At 40.6% G+C, this 12,500-nt stretch overlaps 1 protein-coding gene across 1 annotated transcript in view; it reads left to right on the top strand.

Annotated features, from left to right (window-relative positions):
- The window catches only part of LOC139763330 (glutamate receptor ionotropic, delta-2-like), a 135,100-nt gene that overhangs the window by 60,990 nt on the left and 61,610 nt on the right, over positions 1–12,500 (top strand). The gene's annotated exons all lie outside the window — the stretch shown is intronic.

Below are 12,500 nucleotides of genomic sequence, written 5' to 3'. Positions count from 1 at the left end.
CACACACGCAAATATACATACCTACACAGCTTTCCATGGTTTACCCCAGACGCTTCACATGCCCTGATTCAATCCACTGACAGCACGTCAACCCCGGTATACCACATCGATCCAATTCACTCTTATCCCCTTTATCTTTGTACAATGGCACTATGCACGCATTCCGCCAATCCTCAGGCACCTCACCATGAGTCATATATACATCAAATAACCTTACTAACCAGTCAACAATACAGTCACCCCCTTTCTTAATAGATTCCACCGCAATACCATCCAAACCTGCTACCTTGCCGGCTTTCATCTTACGCAAAGCTTTTACTACCTCTTTCCTGTTTACCAAATCATTTTCCCTAAACCTCTCACTTTTCACACCACCTCGACAAAAACACCCTATATCTGCCACTCTATCATCAAACACATTCAACAAACCTTCAAAATACTCACTCCATCTCCTTCTCACATCACCACTACTTGATATCACCTCCCCATTAGCCCTCTTCACTGAAGTTCCCATTTGCTTTCTTGTCTTATGCACTTCATTTCCCTCCTTTCAAAACATCTTTTTATCCTCCCCAAAATTTAACGATACTTTCTCACCCCAACTCTCATTTGCCCTCTTTTTCACCTCTTGCACCTCTCTCTTGACGTCCTGTCTCTTTCTTTTATACATCTCCCTGTCATTTGCATTTTTTCCCTGCAAAAATCGTTCAAATGCCTCTCTCTTTTCTTTCACTAATAATCTTACTTCTTCATCCCACCACTCACTACCCTTTCTAATCAACCCACCTCCCACGCTTCTCATGCCATCGCAGCTTCCGTAAATATATCCCATTCCTCCCCCACTCCCCTTACTTCCATTGCTCTCACCTTTTTCCATTCTGTACTCAGTCTCTCCTGGTACTTCCTCGCACAAGTCTCCTTCCCAAGCTCACTTACTCTCACCACAACCTTCACCCGAACATTCTCTCTTCTTTTCTGAAAGCCCATACAATTCTTCACCTTCGCCTCCACAAGATAATGATCAGACATCCCTTCAGTTCCACCTCACAGCACATTAACATCCAAAAGTCTCTCTTTCGCGCGCCTGTCAATTAACACGAAATCAAATAACGCTCTCTGGAAATCTCTCCTACTTACATACGTATACTTATGTATATCTCGCTTTTTAAACCAGGTATTCCCAATCACCAGTCCTTTTTCAGCACATAAATCTACAAGCTCTTCACCATTTCCATTTACAAAACTGAACACCCCATGTATACCAATTATTCCCTCAACTGCCACATATATATATATATATATATATATATATATATATATATATATATATATATATATATATATATATATATATATATATATATATATATATATATATATATATATATATATATATATATATATATATATAAATATATATATATATATATATATATATATATATATATATATATATATATATATATATATATATATATATATATATATATATATATATATATATATATATAGGTATGTATATTTGCGTGTGTGGACGTGTGTATGTACGTGTGTATGGGGGTTGGGCCATTTCTTTCGTCTGTTTCCTCGCGCTACCTCGCAAACGCGGGAGACAGCGACAAAGTACAAAAAAAAAAAAAAAAAAAAAAAAAAAATATATATATATATATATATTTCTTTTTTTTCTCTTTTTTTTTGTCGCTGTCTCCCGAGTTTGCGAGGTAGCGCAAGGACACAGACGAAAGAAATGGCCCAACCCACCCCCATACACATGCCTTGATTCAATCCACTGACAGCACGTCAACCCCGGTATACCACATCGCTCCAATTCACTCTATTCTTTGCCCTCCTTTCACCCTCCTGCATGTTCAGGCCCCGATCACACAAAATCTTTTTCACTCCATCTTTCCACCTCCAATTTGGTCTCCCTCTTTTCCTCGTTCCCTCCACCTCCTACACATATATCCTCTTGGTCTATCTTTCCTCACTCATTCTCTCCATGTGACCAAACCATTTCAAAACACCCTCTTCTGCTCTCTCAACCACACTCTTTTTATTTCCACACATCTCTCTTACCCTTACGTTACTTACTCGATCAAACCACCTCACACCACACATTGTCCTCAAACATCTCATTTCCAGCACATCCATCCTCCTGCGCACAACTCTATCCATAGTCCACGCCTCGCAACCATACAACATTCTTGGAACCACTATTCCTTCAAACATACCCATTTTTGCTTTCCGAGATAATGTTCTCGACTTCCACATTTTCTTCAAGGCTCCCAGAATTTTCGCCCCCTCCCCCACCATATGATCCACTTCCGCTTCCATGGTTTCATCCGCTGCCAGATCCACTCCCAGATATCTAAAACACTTCACTTCCTCCAGTTTTTCTCCATTCAAATTCACCTCCCAATTGAATTAACCCTCAACCCTGCTGTACCTAATAACCTTGCTCTTATTCACATTTACTCTTAACTTTCTTCTTTCACACACTTTACCAAACTCAGTCACCAACTTCTGCAGTTTCTCACATGAATCAACCACCAGCGCTGTATCATCAGCGAACAACAACTGACTCACTTCCCAAGCTCTCTCATCCCCAACAGACTTCATACTTGCCCCTCTTTCCAAAACTCTTGCATTCACCTCCCTAACAACCCCATCCATAAACATCCATATATATATATATATATATATATATATATATATATATATATATATATATATATATATATATATATATATATATATATATATATATATATATCCCTGGGGATAGGGGAGAAAGAATACTTCCCACGTATTCCCTGCGTGTCGTAGAAGGCGACTAAAAGGGGAGGGAGCGGGGGGCTGGAAATCCTCCCCTCTCGTTTTTTTTTTAATTTTCCAAAAGAAGGAACAGAGAATTGGGCCAGGTGAGGGTATTCCCTCAAAGGCCCAGTCCTCTGTTCTTAACGCTACCTTGCTAATGCAGGATATGGCGAATAGTTTGAAAGAAAGAAAGAAATATATATATATATATATATATATATATATATATATATATATATATATATATATATATATATATATATGCAACTGGAGGGATGTCTGATCATTATCTTGTAGAGGCTAAGGTGAAGATTTGTATGGGTTTTCAGAAAAGAAGAGTGAACGTTGGGGGGAAGAGGGTGGTGAGGGTAAGTGAGCTTGGGAAGGAGACTTGTGTGAGGAAGTACCAGGAGAGACTGAGTACAGAATGGAAAAAGGTGAGAACAATGGAAGTAAGGGGAGTGGGGGAGGAATGGGATGTATTTAGGGAATCAGTGATGGATTGCGCAAAAGATGCTTGTGGCATGAGAAGAGTGGGAGGTGGGTTAATTAGAAAGGGTAGTGAGTGGTGGGATGAAGAAGTAAGATTATTAGTGAAAGAGAAGAGAGAGGCATTTGGACGATTTTTGCAAGGAAAAAATGCAATTGAGTGGGAGATGTATAAAAGAAAGAGACAGGAGGTCAAGAGAAAGGTGCAAGAGGTGAAAAAGAGGGCAAATGAGAGTTGGAGTGAGAGAGTATCATTAAATTTTATTGAGAATAAAAAGATGTTCTGGAAGGAGGTAAATAAAGTTCGTAAGACAAGGGAGCAAATGGGAACTTCAGTGAAGGGCGTAAATGGGGAGGTGATAACAAGTAGTGGTGATGTGAGAAGGAGATGGAGTGAGTATTTTGAAGGTTTGTTGAATGTGTTTGATGATAGAGTGGCAGATATAGGGTGTTTTGGTCGAAGTGGTGTGCAAAGTGAGAGGGTTAGGGAAAATGATTCTGTAAACAGAGAAGAGGAAGTAAAAGCTTTCCGGAAGATGAAAGCCGGCAAGGCAGCAGATTTGGATGGTATTGCAGTGGAATTCATTAAAAAAGGGGGTGACTGTATTATTGACTGGTTGGTAAGGTTACTTAATGTATGTATGGCTCATGGTGAGGTGCCTGAGGATTGGCGGAATGCGTGCATAGTGCCATTGTACAAAGGCAAAGGGGATAAGAGTGAGTGCTCAAATTACAGAGGTATAAGTTTGTTGAGTATTCCTGATAAATTATATGGGAGGGTATTGATTGAGAGGGTGAAGGCATGTACAGAGCATGAGATTGGGGAAGAGCAGTGTGGTTTCAGAAGTGGTAGAGGATGTGTGGATCATGTGTTTGCTTTGAAGAATGTATGTGAGAAATACTTAGAAAAGCTAATGGGTTTGTATGTAGCATTTATGGATCTGGAGAAGGCATATGATAGAGTTGATAAAGATGCTCTGTGGAAGGTATTAAGAATATATGGTATGGGAGGCAAATTGTTAGAAGCAGTGAAAAGTTTTTATCGAGGATGTAAGGCATGTGTACGTGTAGGAAGAGAGGAAAGTGATTGGTTTTCAGTGAATGTAGGTTTGCAGCAGGGGTGTTTGATGTCTCCATGGTTGTTTAATTTGTTTATGGATGGGGTTGTTAGGGAGGTGAATGCAAGAGTTTTGGAAAGAGGGGCAAGTATGCAGTCTATTGTGGATGAGAGAGCTTGGGAAGTGAGTCAGTTGTTGTGCGCTGATGATACATCGCTGGTGGCTGATTCATGTGAGAAACTGCAGAAGCTGGTGACTGAGTTTGGTAAAGTGTGTGAAAGAAGAAAGTTAAGAGTAAATGTGAATAAGAGCAAGGTTATTTGGTACAGTAGGGTTGAGGGTCAAGTCAATTGGGAGGTAAGTTTGAATGGAGAAAAACTGGAGGAAGTAAAGTGTTTTGGATATCTGAGAGTGGATCTGGCAGCGGATGGAACCATGGAAGCGGAAGTGGATCATAGTGTGGGGGAGGGGGCGAAAATTTTCGGAGCCTTGAAGAATGTTTGGAAGTCGAGAACATTATCTCGGAAAGCAAAAATGGGTATGTTTGAAGGAATAGTGGTTCCAACAATGTTGTATGGTTGCGCGGCGTGGGCTATGGATAGAGTTGTGCGGAGGAAGATGGAAGTGCTGGAAATGAGATGTTTGAGGACAATGTGCGGTGTGAGGTGGTTTGATCGAGTAAGTAACGTAAGGGTAAGAGAGATGTGTGGAAATAAAAAGAGCGTGGTTGAGAGAGCAGAAGAGGGTGTTTCGAAATGGTTTGGGCACATGGAGAGAATGAGTGAGGAAAGATTGTCCAAGAGGATATATGTGTCGGAGGTGGATGGAACGAGGAGAAGTGGGAGACCAAATTGGAGGTGGAAAGATGGAGTGAAAATAATTTTGTGTGATCGGGGCCTGAACATGCAGGAGGGTGAAAGGAGGGCAAGGAATAGAGTGAATTGGATCGATGTGGTATACCGGGGTTGACGTGCTGTCAGTGGGTTGAATCAGGGCATGTGAAGCGTCTGGGGTAAACCATGGAAAGCTGTGTAGGTATGTATATTTGCGTGTGTGGACGTATGTATATACATGTGTATGGGGGTGGGTTGGGCCATTTCTTTCGTCTGTTTCCTTGCGCTACCTCGCAAACGCGGGAGACAGCGACAAAGCAAAAAAAAAAAAATATATATATATATATATATATATATATATATATATATATATATATATATATATATATATATATTATCCCTGGGGATAGTAGATTAAGAATACTTCCCACCTATTCCCTGCGTGTCGTAGAAGGCGACTAAAAGGGGAGGGAGCGGTGGGCTGGAAATCCTCCCCTCTCGTTTTTTTTTTTTTTTTTTTTTTAAAGAAGGAACAGAGGTGGCCAGGTGAGGATATTCCAAAAAAGGCCCAGTCCTCTGTTCTTAATGCTTCCTCGCTAACGCGGGAAATGGCGGATAGTTTAAATATATATATATATATATATATATATATATATATATATATATAGGTGAAAAAAAGGGCAAATGAGAGTTGGGGTGAGAGACTATCAGTAAATTTTAGGGAGAATAAAAAGATGTTCTGGAAGGAGGTAAATAGGGTGCGTAAGACAAGGGAGCAAATGGGAACTTCAGTGAAGGGCGTAAATGGGGAGGTGATAACAAGTAGCGGTGATGTGAGAAGGAGATGGAATGAGTATTTTGAAGGTTTGTTGAATGTGTCTGATGACAGAGTGGCAGATATAGGGTGTTTTGGTCGAGGTGGTGTGCAAAGTGAGAGGGTTAGGGAAAATGATTTGGTAAACAGAGAAGAGGTAGTGAAAGCTTTGCGGAAGATGAAAGCCGGCAAGGCAGCAGGTTTGGATGGTATTGCAGTGGAATTTATTAAAAAAGGGGGTGACTGTATTGTTGACTGGTTGGTAAGGTTATCTAATGTATGTATGACTCATGGTGAGGTGCCTGAGGATTGGCGGAATGCGTGCATAGTGCCATTGTACAAAGGCAAAGGGGATAAGAGTGAGTGCTCAAATTACAGAGGTATAAGTTTGTTGAGTATTCCTGGTAAATTATATAGGAGGGTATTGATTGAGAGGGTGAAGGCATGTACAGAGCATCAGATTGGGGAAGAGCAGTGCGGTTTCAGAAGTGGTAGAGGATGTGTGGATCAGGTGTTTGCTTTGAAGAATGTATGTGAGAAATACTTAGAAAAGCAAATGGATTTGTATGTAGCATTTATGGATCTGGAGAAGGCATATGATAGAGTTGATAGAGATGCTCTGTGGAAGGTATTAAGAATATATGGTGTGGGAGGAAAGTTGTTAGAAGCAGTGAAAAGTTTTTATCGAGGATGTAAGGCATGTGTACGTGTAGGAAGAGAGGAAAGTGATTGGTTCTCAGTGAATGTAGGTTTGCGGCAGGGATGTGTGATGTCTCCATGGTTGTTTAATTTGTTTATGGATGGGGTTGTAAGGGAGGTAAATGCAAGAGTCCTGGAAAGAGGGGCAAGTATGAAGTCTGTTGGGGATGAGAGAGCTTGGGAAGTGAGTCAGTTGTTGTTCGCTGATGATACAGCGCTGGTGGCTGATTCATGTGAGAAACTGCAGAAGCTGGTGACTGAGTTTGGTAAAGTGTGTGGAAGAAGAAAGTTGAGAGTAAATGTGAATAAGAGCAAGTTTATTAGGTACAGTAGGGGTGAGGGTCAAGTCAATTGGGAGGTGAGTTTGAATGGAGAAAAACTGGAGGAAGTGAAGTGTTTTAGATATCTGGGAGTGGATCTGTCAGCGGATGGAACCATGGAAGCGGAAGTGGATCATAGGGTGGGGGAGGGGGCGAAAATTTTTGGGAGCCTTGAAAAATGTGTGGAAGTCGAGAACATTATCTCGGAAAGCAAAAATGGGTATGTTTGAGGGAATAGTGGTTCCAACAATGTTGTATGGTTGCGAGGCGTGGGCTATGGATAGAGATGTGCGCAGGAGGATGGATGTGCTGGAAATGAGATGTTTGAGGACAATGTGTGGTGTGAGGTGGTTTGATCGAGTAAGTAACGTAAGGGTGAGAGAGATGTGTGGAAATAAAAAGAGCGTGGTTGAGAGAGCAGAAGAGGGTGTTTTGAAATGGTTTGGGCACATGGAGAGAATGAGTGAGGAGAGATTGACCAAGAGGATATATGTGTCGGAGGTGGAGGGAACGAGGAGAAGAGGGAGACCAAATTGGAGGTGGAAAGATGGAGTGAAAAAGATTTTGTGTGATCGGGGCCTGAACATGCAGGAGGGTGAAAGGAGGGCAAGAAATAGAGTGAATTGGAGTCATGTGGTATACTGGGGTTGACGTGATGTCAGTGGATTGAAGCAAGGCATGTGAAGCGTCTGGGGTAAACCATGGAAAGCTGTGTAGGTATGTATATTTGCGTGTGTGGACGAGTGTATGTACATGTGTATGGGGGGGGGGGGGGCCATTTCTTTCGTCTGTTTCCTTGCGCTTCCTCGCAAACGCGGGAGACAGCGACAAAGTATAAAAAAAAAAAAAAAAAAAAAAAAAATATATATATATATATATATATATATATATATATATATATATATATATATCTATATATATATATATATATATATATATATATATATATATATATATATATATATATATATATATATATATATACACACATTATATAATTCATACTGTCTGCCTTTATTCATTTTCATCGCCACCTCGCCACACATGAAATAACAACCCCATCCCCCTCATGTGCGTAAGGTAGCGCTAGGAAAAGACAACAAAGGCCACATTTGTTCACATTTAGTCTCTAGCTGTCATGTATTAATGCACCAAAACCACCCCTCCGTTTCCACATCCAGGCCCTACAGAACTTTCCATAGTTTACCCCAGACGTTCCACATGCCCTGTTTCAATCCATTGACAGCACTTCGAGTACGGAATACCATATCGTTCCAGTTTACTCTATTCCTTGCAGTCCTTTTACCCTCCTGCATGTTCAGGTCACGATCACTCTAAATCTCTCACTTCTCCTCGTTCCCTCCACCTCTGACATATATATCCTCTTTGTTAATCTTTCCTCACTTATTCGCTCCATGTGACCAAACCATTTCAAAACACCGTCTTTTGTTCTCTCAACCACACTCTTTTTATTACCACACATCTCTCTTACCATATTATTACTCGATCAAACCATTTCACACAACATATTGTCCTCAAACATCCCATTTCCAGCACATCCACCCTCCTGCGCACAACTCTATCCATAGCCCACGCCTCGCAACCATATAACATTGTTGGAACCACTATTCCTTCAAACATACCCATTTTTGCTTTCCGAGATAATGTTCTCGACTTCCACACATTCATCAGCGCTCCCAGAATTTTCGCCCCCTCCCGCACCCTCTGATTCACTTCCACTTCCATGGTTCCATCCGCTGTCAAATCCACTCACAGATATCTAAAACTCTTCACTTCCTCCAGTTTTTCTCCGTTAAAACTTACCTCCCCTCCCAATTGACTTGTCCCTCAACCCTACTGTACCTAATAACCTTGCTCTTATTCACGTTTACTCTCAGCTTTCTTCTTTCACACACCTTACCAAACTCAGTCACCAGCCTTCTGCAGTTTCTTACACAAATCAGCCACCAGCGCTGTATCGTCAGCGAACAACAACTGACTCACTTCCCAAGCTCTCTCATCCACAACAGAATGCATACTTGGCCCTCTTTCCAAAAATCTTGCATTCACCTCCCTAACAACCCCATCCATAAACAGATTAAGCAACCATGGAGTCATCACACACCCCTACCGCAAACCTACATTCACTGAAAACCAATCACTTTCCTCTCTTCCTACACGCACACATGCCTTATATCCTCGATAAAAACTTTTTACTGCTTCTAACAACTTGCCTCCCATACCATATATTCTTAATACCTTCAAAAGAGCATCTCTATCAACTCTATCACATGGGTTCTCCGGATCCATAAATGCTACATACAAATCCATTTGCTTTTCTAAGTATTTCTCACATACATTCTTCAAAGAAAACACCTGATCCACACATCCTCTATCACTTCTAAAACCACACTGCTCCTTTCCAATCTGATGCTCTGTACATGCCTTCACCTTCTCAATCAATACCCTCCCATATAATTTCCCAGGAATACTCAACAAACTTATACCTCTGAAATTTGAGCACTCACTCTTATCCCCTTTGCCTTTGTACAATGGCACTGTGCAAGCATTCCGCCAATCCTCAGGCACCTTACCATGAGACATACATTAAATAACCTTACCAACCAGTCAACAATACAGTCACCACCTTTTTTGATAAATTCTACTGCAATATCATCCAAACCTGCTGCCTTGCCGGCTTTCATCTTCCGCAAAGCTTTTACTACCTCTTCTCTGTTTACTAAATCATTTTCCCTAACCCTCTCACCTCGACCAAAACACCCTATATCTGCCACTCTATCATCAAACACATTCAACAAAACTTCGAAATACTCATTCTATCTCCTTTCACATCACCACTACTTGTTATCACCTCCCCATTAGCCCCCTTCATTGAAGTTCCCATTTGTTTCCTTGTCTTACGCACTTTATTGACCTACTTCCAGAACATCTTTTTATTCTCCTTAAAATTTAATGATACTCTCTCACCTCAGCTCTCATTTGCCCTCTTTTGCGCCTCTTGCACTTTCTCTTGACCTCCTGCCTCTTTCTTATATGCATCTCCCATTCATTTGCATTATTTCCCCCAAAAAATCGTCCAAATGCCTCTCTTCTCTTTCACTAATAATCTTACTTCTTCATCCCACCACTCACTACCCTTTCTAATCAACCCACCTCCCACGCTTCTCATGCCACAAGCATCTTTTGCGCAAGCCATCACTGCTTCCCTAAATACATCCCATTCCTCCCCCAATCCCCTTACCTCCTTCGTTCTCAACTTTATCCATTCTGTACTCAGTCTCTCCTGGTGTTTCCTACTCAAGTCTCCTTCCAAAGCTCACTTACTCTCACCATTCTTTTCACCCTAACATTCTCTCTTCTTTTCTGAAAGCCTCTACAAATCTTCATTTTCGCCTCCACAAGATAATGACGAAACATCCCTCCAGCTGCACCTCTCAGCATGTTAACATCCAAAAGTCTCTCTTTCGCGCACCTATCAATTAACACGCAATCCAGTAACGCTCTCTGGCCATCTCTCCTACTATCATTCGTATACTGATGCATATCTCTCTTTTTAAACCATATATTCCCTATCACCAGTCCTTTTTCAGCACATAAATCTACAAGCTCTTCACCATTTCCATTTACAACACTGAACACCCCATGTACACCAATTATCCCTTCAACTGCCACATTACTCACCTTTGCATTAATATCACCCATCACTATAACCCGGTCTTGTGCATCAAAACTAGTAACACACTCACTCAACTGTTTCCAAAACATTTGCCTTCATGATGTTTCTTCTCAAGCCCAGGTGCATATATGCATCACTGATCACCCATCTCTCTCCATCAACTTTCAGTTTTACCCATGTCAATCTAGAGTTTACCTTCTTATACTCTATCACACACTCCCACCACTCCTGTTTCAGGAGTATTGCTACCCCTTCCCTTGCTCTTGTCCTCTCACTAACCCCTGACTTTACTCCCAAGACATTCCCAAACCACTCTTCCCCTTTACCCTTGAGCTTCGTTTCACTCAGAGGCAAAACATCCAGGTTCCTGTCCTCAAACATACTAACTATCTCTTCTTTTTTCTCATCTTGGTTACATCCACACACATTTAGACACACCAGTCTGAGCCTTCGAGGAGGATGAGCACTCACCGCGTGACTCCTTTTTCTATTTCCCCTTTTAGAAAGTTGATATATAAGGAGGGGAAGGTTTCCAGCACCCCGCTCTCGTCCCCTTTAGTTGCCTTCTACGACACGTGAGGAATGCGTGGGAAGTATTCTTTCTCCCTTATCCCCAGGGATTATATATATATATATATATATATATATATATATATATATATATATATATATATATATATATATATATATATATATATATATATATATACATTTATTATACTTTGTCGCTGTCTCCCGCTTTAGCGAGGTAGTTCAAGGAAACAGACGAAAGCATGGCCCAACCCACCCTCATACGCATGTATATACATACAGGTCCACACACGTATATATACATACCTATACATTTCAACGTATACATATATATATACATACACAGACATATACATATATACACATGTACATAGTTCATACTTGCTGCCTTTATTCATTCTCGTCGCCACTCCGCCACACATGAAATGACAACCCCCTCCCCCCGCATGCGCGCGAGGCAGCGCTAGGAAAAGACAACAACTCCTATGAGTCCAAGGGAAAAATGAAACAAGATAAGTTCCCAAATGCACTTTCGTGTAATAATCATATATTTTGAGGTGACTCAAGAGAGAAATATATTCCCTTACTATACAACGAAGAGACGTAGCTCGGACGCCAGTTGGTAAATATGTGATTGTTCGTGACAGACAACGAGCGTATCATACACTTATTATGTGGACAAGGTGAATTGTTTACAAATCTTATCAACAATGAAGTTAGCCATTTGCATAGACCTTCACTAATATCAAGGCTATAAATTCTTTGTGTATTTAAGAATAGAAGATTCAATGATATTTCTCGTAGTACTGGAGTTAGAGTTAATAAATGAAATGGCATTACTCCAGTTAATACAATTATCATAGTTTTTAACATGATTAAAGAAGGCATTTGATTCTTGTCCTGTTCTTATACTATCTTTATGTTACTTAAGTCTGATAGAAAGATTCTTACTGGTCTGCACAACATAAAACGTGTGACAGTTTCTACATGGTACTTTATAGATACACCCAGGAGAATTTTCTGTTCAGTTCCTGATTAAGATATTCTTTGTTGTTGTTGAAGGCAACCTTTACATGAAAGGATCTAAGCAACATGGGAAGTAAAGTGAAATTATTATTAAAAGGGAGAACTTAAAGATTCTTGATTTCAATGGGAGGTTTGGGCTCAACTCTATGAAATCATTTCTTTGCTAACTTAAAGGATTTATCAATAAAAGATCTAGGGGCCTGAATGTGGAAAGGG

Source organism: Panulirus ornatus, chromosome 46 (assembly GCF_036320965.1).
Source record: "Panulirus ornatus isolate Po-2019 chromosome 46, ASM3632096v1, whole genome shotgun sequence".
NCBI lineage: Eukaryota > Metazoa > Arthropoda > Malacostraca > Decapoda > Palinuridae > Panulirus > Panulirus ornatus.
This window is presented reverse-complemented; position numbering and strand designations above follow the sequence as displayed.